The following is a 13,584-nucleotide window of genomic DNA, read 5'->3' as shown; positions in this document are numbered from 1 at the left end:
TTGTTTCTAGATGAGCCTGCATGGAAAAACACTGATTATTTTTGCAGGTTTGATGGTAACCGCCTTAGTTTCTAATCTGGGCTTCTACATTTGTGACACCACGACCCATTAAAACCTCTCTAAATTTGCCCGTTAACACACTTTTACCACTTTGAAGCGATAAATCAGCTATTACCTGCAAGCCAATAACTACTAGATCCATTAACAAAGTAGCTCCAGCGGTTAAGCTTGATTCTGTCTGTATGCTTAGAGTCCTGCTACCTTGCTTCGCTTTAAGGCAGGCTGTGTTTACTTATGGGAAATGGTTTGTTTTGTCTGAGTGGTTGTGACACTCACATGTTTGACAAGTGAAATGAGACCAAATGTTCTCCTTGTAGCCGAAACGTCTTTGAAGCGCTGGCTTTTAATATGGCGTGTTTACCTATGAAAAAATCTTTATTGGCCCTCAGCCTTTAGCCATCGAAAGCCGTAGTGGTGAACATAAATCATTCACGAGGTAATTCAAGGGAACAAATGCGCTGGAAAGGTGGACTGATATAACGAAGACCATTTAAACTGTTTACAGTCACGGAAAATAAACTGCAATTCGAAAGGTGTTAACGCTTGAGCAAATATTTAATATTTGTGTCTGTGATATCTCATGAGCGACCCATTATTGGTGCAAGCTGTGCACATTTTAGTGTGTAAATGATTATATTTTCTATTTCGAATCATTTTGAAATGGTTACAGATATTGTTTTTGAGAAGTACAAATAGTTTAGCACATTCTTCCATTGCATCTTGTAGAAACACTCTGAACGTAGACCTGATTTACACACCTTTGATAATCGTATGTAGCGAGATGATCAAAGATGGGGGTAGTTGCTGCTGACTCTGGAAAGGATCACAGTGTTGGAACAATAATTGATGCTGAGCAGAGGCTGAACTCAGGCATTGCCACCGGTTGACACCCATTACATTGTTCAGCGCTGCTCACTTTGCAGGTTCACGGCAGATAAAAACACAAAAGGGGTCGGGCTTTTGGAAGAGATGTCTGCAAGTACGACAGTGATGAATCGCTCTTGATGTGTGCTCAGAAAGCGGTGAAATTGGGTTGTGGCGCCGTGCTATAGCTTTGGGTCACATGCATCCGTGCTGGTTATAATCAGATGCTGGCAGACGGTGGGAGTCTAAAGTTAGTCTGAAACGGGCTTCTGTCTTGATTAAAGTTCACGTCAACAGAAACATCTAAACTTTTTTTTTTTTTATTTACTTTCCACTAGATTTTTTTTTGTGTGAATGTGCATGAATGTAAAATAATGTTATAAATTAAGAACAATTTTTTGTGTGTGTACTATAACATCAATCTGTAATTTTGCACAAATTATTATAGGGAAGACCTGGGATAATTGCAACATACTAAATATTATAAACAAGGTATGACTCATTCAACTCTTTCTTTCTCTCTCTGCCTGGAAAAAAGACAAACATATAATTTTGAGAGAAATTTCCAAATTTTTTAATGTCCATGTTTTTTTCCACTTTAATTTTGATGCCTTGAATTTCAAAATAATATTTATATATATATATATATATATATATATATATATATATATAGATAGATAGATAGAGAGATATAGAGATAGAGAGAGAGAGAGAGAGAGAGAGAGAGAGAGAGAGAGAGAGAGAGAGAGAGAGAGAGGCATTTTAAAATATAATATACTGTATAATATCTTGGTTGTTAGTTAAATGTTAACATAAATTACACATGCTAATGTTGCTTGCTGGTACTAAAATCATACAGGATTTTATCATAACTGTGTGGCCGTCGGTGGCTTTTGTAACACTAGTTATGAAATTAAAATTGTATGACCGCAAAGAATTAACCTTTATCATTTAAAATGAACATTATTTCATTAAAGCAGCTAGTTGAAGACTGTCCTTGACTTATTAGCTGAAAAATATATTTTAGTTAAAATGATTTAACCCATTTAGCAAAATAATAAAGTAGGTACCACTTAGACTTTTGCTTTAAACTTAAATTATTCATGGTAGCTAAAAGAATTAGGACCGTAAAGGTAATACAATTCAGTAACTGAAATGAGTTATTGATATAATTTTGTCACTTTTTTTACAAAATCGCCCTTTAACATTCTGACTTGTTTAAAAAATAAATGTAACGTTTTTTTAATGCAAATGTTAAAATCATATTATTACAGTAACAACTTGTAAATTCCTCTTGTACATAAATGTGTCTTATACAAAAAATATAGCATATGTTATTGATACACTGATATGTTACCGATACATTTTTTTTTTAAATTACCCTGTAATATAATGACTTTTTAGATTAAATTTAATATGATTATATGATGTTTTTCTGTGTGTATCTATTATAATAGAATTACTACTTGTGGAACTTATAAATGTGTCTTACTGAAATATGGCACACTGATTACTATCTTGATTACGATTTCTGCTTCTTGATTACTAAAATATTACTCCCCTAACAGTAATATGAGAAGGTCAGATGATGATGATGGTGGACAGATGTTGATGCAGACAGTATTTTAGCACTCACTTCCACTCTGCCAGCATTCAGTGCTAGCATTTTGTATACTAAACAGGTTAGTAAGCAGTTTGACTCCCTGGTCAGTCAGGCTGCAACTGGCCTCTTCTGCCACGTGTCACACAGCGAAGCTGGCGAAAGGAAAGGCTCTTCACCTTCCACAATGTCGTTTGATCTCTGCCGTCCTGTCAGGCACAGACAGGTCCACATAACACTATCCTCAGAGAGGTGGGCCAACCCATCTGTCACTAGAGAGAGAGGGAGAGAGCAGACAGAGACAAAAGGAAGGAGTTAAGCAGGGAGAAATCAATAAGGAGAGGTCCAAAAATATGATACCCTTTGGGTTTTTTATTGTGCTGTTTTGACGGAGATGAACACTTTCATGGAAGATATGTCTGAAAAATAACGCAGACATCCAACATGTTGTTAATTATTCAAAAAAGTGCATATTTTTGCATGTCTAATATGCATGGACTGCTATTTAAAGTATTTTAAAAAGCTCAAAAAATAAAACCAGTGTACATAGAAAAAGCTCAGCAGATTTCCACAGAAACAAAACACATTATTCCAATTCTTGTGTGTTTGTCTATTAAATATTGTAGCTAATTTGATTATGATTTTAGCTACAACCTTGATAACATTTTAAAAGATGTTACATGTTTGTGGTCTGAAATTATAATTTAAAAAAAATAAAAAAAAAAATTAAATGTAATTTTTATATTATATACATACATATATATATATATATAGAGAGAGAGAGAGAGAGAGAGAGAGAGAGAGTTGTCTACGTGAATACGAATCCCTCTTAGACTGTCTGTTACTATCCCAAAAAAATGAATGATTCATGCTTACTTTATAATACAACAGAATGTGTTAAAGTTATAAAAGTAGGTCAGAGCAAAATATTTAATTAAAATAAATACATGCAGTAAGGATGCATTTAAAATATCCAAAAGTGACCTTAAATACATTTAAGATGTTACACAATATTTCTACTTTAAATAAATGTTTTTCTTTTGAATGTTTTTCTTTTTATAATGATTTCTGAAGGATCGTGTGACACTGATGACTGGAGTAATGATGCTGAAAATTCAGCTTTGCCATAGGAATGAATAACATTTTAAAATACAATAAAATAGAAAACACTTATTTTAAACTAGAAGAATATTTCGCACAATTACTGTTTTAGTGTATTTAATTCAATAAATGTAACCTTGGTAAGACTTACTTCAAAAACATAAAAAATCCAAACTTTTGAATTGCAGTGCACATTTCAAAATTCCTATCATTATTTTTGTTCATACTGTACAGCGAAGAAAGTACAGAGAAGCTTTAGAAAGTCATGACTGATTGTGCTTCATGTGCCTCATGATTGTGACAGCGAAGAACAAAAGAGGAGAAAAAGCTTTCCACACAGCAGTCATGTCATCTCCACAGATGAAGTCTTGTCATCACGCTGCCTGGAAAATATACTAGTAGAGGTGGAGTCAAGACTAATGTTACTGAGGTAAATTTAGGCAGACACATTTATAACAGCCCTTGGCTCCTGAAATAGCTTTTAAAAAAGAAACCTAGAAATAGGCTCTCTGAATAATGACGTCTTTTTCTCTGCTTTGCTTAGTTTTTACACAGAAATTGGATCTCAGTGTTAACGTATGGCCCCAGTGTCAAAACTGCTAAATAATGCATTTATTAAAATATACCTCAGCTCTTTAAGGACGATAATGGATGTACCTCCACCTTAAAGGCCATAACCGTTATCCTGCAGAACAGAGGCATGGACAATAAGTACATACAGAAACAGCTTTCGTAATTCAAAAACAACTTAGAATAGAGATCACAAGAATAAAAGCACCATACATTCAGCTCTCGTCACATATCGCAATTATATCGCAAAAACATTTAAGAAGATTCAGATGTAACGTTTCCATAATGTTTGCAAAATGAAATGTTCTGGCAAGATTTTCTCAGTTATAAATGAACATTCTTCAAGTAAAGTTAAAGTTAAACGTTAGTAACATTCTCAAAATGTTAGCACAAAAAATATGATTCATGAAATGTTCTGAAATGTTGTAGTTCTTAATTGAATTTTTTAATGTTATACTTGTTATGTTTTTAGAACATTTAGAGAACATTCCAAAGTAACGTTCTCACAATGTTTGTAAAAAATTAAATGTTCCGAAAAAAGTTTCTCTCGCGGTTATGAACAAACATTCTCCAGTAAAAGAATTTTCAGTGTTATCTGGTCTTTAATAACGTTCTAAAAACGTTAGCACAAAAAAAAATTATGAAATGGTCTTGGGTTTTAATAATGTTATTACGTTTTTGGAACATTTAGAGAACATTCAAAAGTTATGTTCGCATTATATTTGCAAATTTTAAAAAATGGAACGTTCCCATTGTTTTCTCTAACGTTAGTATAACCAAGAATTTTTTTTAAAACAATTAAAGAATTGGACATTTTAAATGTTAACAGACCATTCAGAACGAACTTAATGAGAACGTTAACACAAAAATTGCGAGTTCCAAGTATGAGTTTGGGGTTATTGCAATTTGTCTCCGTCCTAAACTTTTTAGTCACACTGACTTATGCAAAAAGACATGTGGTCGAGCGTGAATAAAACCCTTTGCGAAAACACATTTTTCTTTTGTGCATCTATTTACGAGTGATGCACGGTGTGTGTGTGTGTGTTGGGGTGCATGCATTTATTTATTTATTTTCTGCCTTAAAAACAGATGGTTCCTTGTGTTGAACGGAAGTTGTGTTAACTCGGTTGGCTCATGATTGGTGGCTGCCGTCCAACGGCAACATGGGTATCGGGGAGGGGTGTTAGTAGAAGTGCAGTTTGCCTACTTCAGATGTGCTGTGAACAGAACAGAAGGAAGTGAGGTGGTACGTACTGTTGCGCCGTGCTCCTCGTGTCTTAGCGATGCAGCACGGGCCACGACGGGCAACAGCCCTCTAGCGCTCTTGTGAGTCCAGACATATGTAACTGTGTAAACACTGCGTTGGAAGGAAAGCTGGTGTTGTCAGCTCCTTGAAGCGAAAGTCAGCCAAAGAGCTCGTCGTTAAGTCCTGCTGGGAAGAACATAGGGTGTTTATTTAGTGTGCGCTCTAGACCACTTGTGCCTCTTTGTGGTTTATTAGGTTAATATTTCAAGAGGAGACTGATTCCAGAACGGCATGCAGCATGTGGCGCTAATATCTGCATATTTAGAAAACAAAGAATAATATATGAAGCTGAGTAGGAATAGCAAGTAGTAAGTAGCAAATTCCTGTACTAAACAAAGGCTATTGGCACATACGGTGGTGGCCAAAATGATTAGAACACTAGTATTTTCACCAGCTAAAAATGGTTTTATATCACCTTAATTTGTTTGATCAAAAATGCATTAATAACTGCAATATCATGAAATATTATTACAATTTTTACAGTTTTCTATTATCGTTTATTTAAAAATGTCATTTATTCCTGTGTTGCAAAGCTGAATTTTCAGCAGCCATTGCTCTAGTCTTCAATGTCACATGATCCTTCAGAAATCATTCTAATATGATGATTTGCTGCTCAAGAAATATTTATTGTCATCATTAATGTTGAAAACAGTCATACTGATACAAAAGTATACAAAGTTTAAATTTTTTTGTTGTTGTTACAATGTAAAACTCTTTACTAATGTTTTTTGATCAATTTAATGCATCCTTGCTGAATAATTGTATTTCTTCAAAAAAAAAAAAAAACCTTTTGAACACTATTATTACAACTATATTTTTCAATAGTAAATACATCAACACAGAAAATACACTTATAGGACCTGTTGCATTGTGGGGTTTTCCGAGGTAAATTCATGTTCTTTTCCACAACTCCTACTCAGATAACCTCATGATATCCTCAATATAAAATCACTTATTTTAGAAGCTGAGAAACCAAAGCAAACCATAAGAAAACATTTTTGACACAATGTATAATAGCCGCCCCCTTCGTGCCATCTTTATCTGTGCGACATATGTAAACAATGCTAACCGCGGCATTATGTTTTAAATTTTCCGCTGCTCTGCGCACGAGATTTGAAATCATTTATCTCGAATCCAAAACAATGGGATCCCTCCATATGGTTTTATTTGTGTGCATCTGGCTCAGCAAGCAGCATACAGTTACCATCCTTTATTTCCAGCTTTATTCGCACCTAGCAATGAAAGCCCAATGTGAAAATTGAAGGCAGAAGGATCGTGTGACGGGATTAATTAGACAAGGCCAAGTGAAGTCACACTCTTCATGGCAACACACTTGAACCTTCAATTACGCACTGCACAAAGCAATTAAAAGCCTCCCTCTCTTGCTCTGTCCTATGGAGTCTACCTGTTACTGCTGTTTGCTTTCTCTGTAGGATCCCCCCGGGGCACCAGGCAGACTCCAGGTCCAATCCGCAGGTCGGTAATTACAATTGATCAATTGTTGTCGAGAGGTGAAATGACTTGGTTGTTTTAGCCAGAGCTCAATTTGAGGTGTCCATTTTTAACGGGTTATTTATATGGCAGGTGGTTAGGAAAAGAAAAGAGAAGGGGGTGGAGGTAGAGAGATGAAGAGAGGAGCTGGAGGAAGAGATCGGGAGAGAGAAGACAATTTGGCAATTTCTAATCGCTGATAGAGCTCGGCTTTTTCCTTTTCATTGTTTCTGAAGCCATCGGGTGGCTGGATGAACTTAGGCCGGAATTGGTCAATTTTGCACACTTTTCAGCCGAAACTGTTCAATTTCTCTTTCTGAAATGATTTGTATACATTTGCCATACTTTCAAACAATTTGGGTATAATAAGTTTTGTACAGCGGTTACACTCTGATAAATGGATTTTTGCTGCTTGGTCATTAATGTGAGACAGTTCTATAAATGTTTCTGTCACAACTTAATTTCATGCAATTTTGTATGCAATTAACTTAAATTTGTAAAACTGTTTACCTAATCCATTTTAGTTGTGACTACACTAAAAAAACAAAATTGCCATAGAAACAATTTTCACCCAGAAATTGCTTGTAAAATGCACAAATAATTACAAAGAAATTACAAGTAACACAGTAGAATTAAAACAAGTAGAAAGTCTAAAATAATATATTTTAGTATTTACCCCTTTTTTTAAAAACGTACAAAAAAAATGTTTTGTTAACAGTTATTAATTTCCAGAATTTTGAGTAAAGTTTAAATTTTTCGAAAAACTTAAAAACTGTTAACTTAAAATTATGCAATAAAAATAAACATTACTATTCATGAAGAAATAAACTAACTATAATAAATCTGTTAAATAATGTTTGTAAACAATTATTATATTCAAGTAATATAATTAGTAACTATTTTATATAAATTATTACTTTATAATTTATAAATATAATTTTATTGAAGACAATGCAATTCAGTTTAATTAATTACTCAATTACTTAATTCATTTTATTTAAAATTTTATAAAATGAATAGATGAATAAATAAAACTAAAAAGTTTTTTAGTTTTTCCTTGTCATAGACCACAACTTTTAATATTCTCGTCGTAACTTTGTTAAAAATCATGACAATAGCAGTGCTGTTTCATGACAAAGCACCAGCTAGACTCAAAAAGTTCATGAGGTCGTCTAAATACAGTAACATCAAAAACCCATCAGCATCTGAAAATCATAGAAGAAACAGCAGTAAACAGGCTTATGGGTACATGGCCAAATCCATACCGCACTTCCAGGAAAACACTCTCTTACATTATAAAGCCATATCTGCTGTATGGCAATGACCATACTGCACTTCCCAGAAAATGCTCAATTACGGTATAATGCCGTATCTGCTCTAACAGAGAGTATCATTAATCTCATAATGATCTGACTGTTGTGGCTGACGCAGAGCGTATATTTCTCTCCAGCACAAAGGCAGTCCTTTCACATGGATCACCCAGCTTTGCTCTGTTCCAGCCTCTGGGATGTCACCTCTTGGCACTGCTCGTATTTATATGGGACATTTGATTGATTTAGATTTATTTGACCATTTTTCCTCAGTCACACTGCCCTCCACCCTTCAATAAACAGTGTAAGGCCACAATATTGTTTTCTACATGATAGGCCCTGAGCTCAGACTCTTTATCTTTGCTTCTCTCTCTACCTAGCGTTCTTGTCCTTAAGCGATCTTTAGCCTGAAGCTGTTTGCGAAAACTCAACCCACAATAAACAGAATGGTGCACAGAGAGATCTGCCTCACTTCCTTAAAGCTGTTGTGTCTCCTGTGGTTTCATCAGTTCTGGAGCTCAACCAAAATCCTCCACATTTCAGCCCGAGAAGATGCTGTTTGCACTGTTTCCCATTTACAGTCCAGATTTTTCTCAGGGAAAAAAATGTTTCCACCGGGATGCACCGAACACAATTACAAAACGCCATCTTACCAAATAAGGCTTACAGTACCAAAACTGTTTGTCATATGAAAGTAAACAAAAAAGTACTTAAAACCAAACAAAAACGTATTAAAATGCCAATGATCCAATAATATGCAAAATTATGAATATGACAAACTAAAAAAGGACAATTCTGCAAACTCATGCCACAACTCATGCCACATTAGTAAAATTTAAAAGTATATTTGTGTCAAAATAGCATATGCACACATCAGCTTTTGACATCTACAACAAAAGATATGCGTTTTCGCATCCCTAACTGCAATAATATGGTTAGCTGCATTTTATTTTTAGCATTGTCTGTGTACCTTTAAAACTGACCTGCAACTGTTTTGGGGCCATATCCCACTAACAAAACAGAAAACACTGCTTTAGGCCATTAGATATGTCTCACAGCACTCTCCAAGAAAATGAAAGTCCACTTTAATATTCTACATACAAATATTGTATGCTAATATTCATGAGGACGCAACAACCACACTTAGCATTTCTTCTATGCAGCCAGTAGCTATAAACCTACATCCTGAAAACAAATCATTCCCAAAACGCACATTTAATTCAAGGGGACCAGGTACGTATCCTCTCAAGGCTGAAGAATTCAGATGTCTCGGGCCCGGCCTCCGTTAGGCTACTCCATGGCCCTGGGTAACGAAGTTAGCCTCGTTTGAAAAACAGACTCTAGCTTGAGCAATACTTGCTTTAATTCTCATTGAGGCAGCAAATTGACAGGCCTCCCTTAAGATCTTGACAGGTAATGAAGATTTAATGTCAGAATTATGATCGTTAAAGACAAATGACTGATTCTTAGGGCATATGATAAGCTATTAATTTAACCTTCTCTTCCTGTAATAATGCTGGACAGTCTGCCAGTTATTAGATCATAATTAGCTTGTGCAATTTGCATGGAACCAGAGAAGCATGTAGCCAGGCTGTTGTTGTGTCTCAATATTTCTCCAGGGCTCTGTAGTAAAATGTGCTCATATATCACAATCTGTTAAAAAAACGCATGGCCCAACAAGCTATTGTTGTGGTTCTGCTGGTCTATGTTCAACTAGATGGTTGAGAAATGATAAAACGCTGATTAAGCGTGTTTGCACGCGTGTGTATCTCTGGGTGAGCGAGTGGAGCTCTCCAAGTGGCAGCCAGCCATATGGAAGCATGCTGAAATGAACTGGCCAGCACTTTGTTGTGACAATATGGCCACACAAACATCAAAGTTTACACTAATGCTCTGATTAACTGTGATTTTCTACATGACAAGATGATTATTTTAGTTAAGAACAATTTTCATGGTTGTGTCTCCAACTGATTTGTTTTTCTTTGGTTGTATGTTTGTTCATGGCAGTGATGTTTGTGCCAGAATGTTTCCATGCGGTCCTGAGATTTCTTTATTAATGCTTACCGGTATCCATACAGACATGTCCAGCCATGTTTAGTTAACTACAAAATAAATAATTAAATAAATAAAAGTAAAAAGAGGGAAAAAGAAAACAAATGAAATTAAAATAAATACTAAACTATACTATTATAGTATACTATTAAATTTTTACTAACATTATTTTTAAAAAAATACATTCACCTCATTTTTGTGCACATTCTGGAATTTTCACGTGTATTTTAAACCACCTTTTTTATGTTGTATTCCAAAATCATTCTAAAAAAAAGTGAGGTCTACGCTGATTGGCCAGCATTTTTCAGTGCATTGTGATTGGTTGGATACCTCAAGCGTATGATGGAAATGTTACGCCCTTTGCCATACTCTGATGCCGTCTCCCAGCAGGACGAGACAAAACCAATAAAACCTATTTAAATCGAGGCATTTGTTGCATCCAGTGGGGACATAATTACTGATTATAATGACTTATACTGTGTTTTTATGCGTTGCTTTGCATATCACGCCAAATAAACATAAAACCATGTCTGCATTTGTGATCGGAGAAAGACAAATAAGCACTACTCTACACTGCTTAAAACTTGCATTTGAATCATCAGTGGCAAATTCTTTAAATATGAAAACGGACTTACAGGCTGTGTGACAGAAGCACCAGACTGTCGTGGCAAAGTTGGAATTGCCCCACTTTATAGAAACAGAAGCACAGAAGCATTGCAGGCTACTGGTTCAGGAAACAGTCCTTGTCCTCCATAAAATGCGCTGCACACATCTGAATATTTGGGTTGAACTGTTCCAGAACAGTGTTGCAAATACAACTTAACCACTGATTTCTAGTCGTGTCCTCTTTTGAAAGTAGTTTCCCTTTCACAACGAAACACACAGCGTCTCCACAACATGACGGCGGCAGCAACAATACTACAGTGAGAATCAAAATCACTGATTAATTCTTTGCATGAACATTTGGGCGTCGTGATGAAAATCTTCCCACATCGTGACGTAGACATGTGGGGGCATGTTAGAACGAGCCATTTTAGGAGGACGTGGTTGACTTTTAACTTTTATAAAGAATATCTTATAAAGAATTTGAGACTTTAGTCTTTGCAACTTTAAAGATCTTATTTATGCACCAAGAGCTTGTAACATTTCAAAGAGAAAGGAAAATTTGAAATTGCGTCATATGACCACTCTAAAATTCAATTCTATGTCACTTTTTTTGATATTTTTGCTAATGCAATGACTTTCATGTATTTTTAAGTGTGGCCTAATTTTCTAAATACTTTTAGGGCCACTTGCATATCAGATCATTTATAACTGCTAAGCTAACAAGTAGGCTACAACAAGCGCAGACATGGATTGCAGTGTCTCAATGCGTGTGTGTATGCTAAGTGCACGCATATGTGAGTGTGTCCTGTGCCAACGCTGTGCTAAGAATCTGCTCCCTCAGCGGTTTTCTCTCACACACACCGGAGCGAATCGCACTCCTGGCACTCTACCCCCAGCGCCTCGCGGTTCTGCTCCAGGTTCTACCCGTCCACCAGCCTATTAATAGGCAACATATTTACTTTTTGCAGCATGCACTCGCTGTGGCATTCTCCAGTATCTTACCCTACAACAGGAGTGAACAAGTGCCGTTCTACAAGAGGAAGTCACCGCTGTGGCAGAGGTGTTGTGGCACCCAGGGGTGCCCGACCCCTGTCTCCATCTCCTATGGGTGAGAAAAGAGAAGCTGAGAACGCCATACACATACTGGCATGTCGGAGCCGAGTTCTTGTAATTAAATGCACTTGCTGTTTTTTTCTTCCTGTCACAGCAAGAATTATACTATTGCAACTTGCACCAAATATAGCTAATTACAAAGAAGATGTTACAGCACTTTATGAGGCATAACAAGGTGATAACCCATCTTTGAAGCTGGAAGTGAACTTTATCACCAAGACTGTCTGTGCATGTGTCAGCTGTATACTCTCTTAGATGAATAACAGATTTGTAAACTGGGAAAACAAGAGGTGATTGGTTTCAGTACTAAATTTGGTGCAACAAAAACTAACTGAAGTTTTAAACTAATTACATGAATGTTAACGTTTATGAAAGTTGTTCTCCAATCAGTGCTATAAAACAAAGATTTGATGGGAGAATGAAAGCAGACATCCGGCCTCATTTAGAACTGTGGTTAAAAAAGGATTGTTATAGATCTAAAAAAAATTTATACATATATTTTACATATACTTATATACATATAGGCTATATTGGGTTGAGTAAGTCTCTAATGCATTTGATCAAAAATACTGTAAAATCAGTAATATTAAGAAATATTATTGCCATGTAAAATGTTTAATTTATTATTGCCATGTTTGTATTTAATCTATTTTGTTTATTTAATCTAAATAACTTTTTTATTTAATTTAATTGTTCACACAACCCATTTAGATTCAGCAGTTTGTTGCAACCTTGCTGACAAGTTCCAAAAATGAGCAAAAACAACCAAAAACACTATAACAAAGCGATAAACGTTGTCCATATGATAGATTTGTGTTGGAAACAGGCAGAAATTTAAGTTGTTACGCACAGATGATCTTTCCTTTTCAAATCTCAGTGTTACCAACTGTTGTTGGAACAGATCTGCAGGAAGATTCTTCAAAATTCCCATTATTGTGTTCCATGAATAAAATAACAGCATACAGGTATGTGATTAATTCATGACATCATTTTAATTTTGAGGTGAACTATTCATTTAACTACAATAAAATCAATAACATACACTATCTGCCAACCGCATCAAACTGTTACAGCGCATCTGTACAGCTAAGATAGATACAATCGCAAAACACTGACGTAAATGCCTGTGCAAAACTTTCCCACTCCTGTGAGCATAATTCCTATGAGTGTTTTCTCGGCAGTGCTGAGAGTCATTGTTTAAAATAGCATTGGTGACAGCACTGAGCGCCGTGTCCTGTTGATTGGAGCACTGATGGCCCACCGTTTGTCAGCGCTCTCTAAAGCCTCATCGGCAAACAGCAGGGCTCCCTGATTATTTAATTGCTTGTAAGAAGCTCATTAAGGCCTCCTATCCATCATAAGTTGTGCAGTGAGGAAGATCTGTGAGAGAAGAGAGAGAGGAAGATTAACTCAGCCCACTCCGTCCCCCGTCTAGGTGCAGTTTTCAGCCTGCAAATCTTACACTGAGCACTTATAGCATCTTACAGCATAACATCTTTATAAGTGTGACT

The 13,584-nt window shown here is 35.8% G+C and overlaps 1 long non-coding RNA gene across 1 annotated transcript; it reads right to left on the bottom strand.

The window, feature by feature from the left end:
• Positions 1-1,686: 1,686 nt before the first annotated feature.
• On the bottom strand, positions 1,687-5,616 carry LOC109079896. The gene is made up of 3 exons (XR_002016025.2): positions 5,450-5,616; positions 4,252-4,310; positions 1,687-2,796 (listed from the first exon to the last, which is right to left on the bottom strand). It is a non-coding gene; the product is annotated as an uncharacterized LOC109079896 (long non-coding RNA).
• Between the last annotated feature and the right edge of the window lie 7,968 nt (positions 5,617-13,584).

This window comes from Cyprinus carpio, chromosome B15 (genome assembly GCF_018340385.1).
Source record: "Cyprinus carpio isolate SPL01 chromosome B15, ASM1834038v1, whole genome shotgun sequence".
NCBI classification, from domain to species: Eukaryota; Metazoa; Chordata; class Actinopteri; order Cypriniformes; family Cyprinidae; genus Cyprinus; species Cyprinus carpio.
Note: the sequence above shows the minus strand (reverse complement) of the source record. Positions and strands in the feature narration are given on the sequence as shown.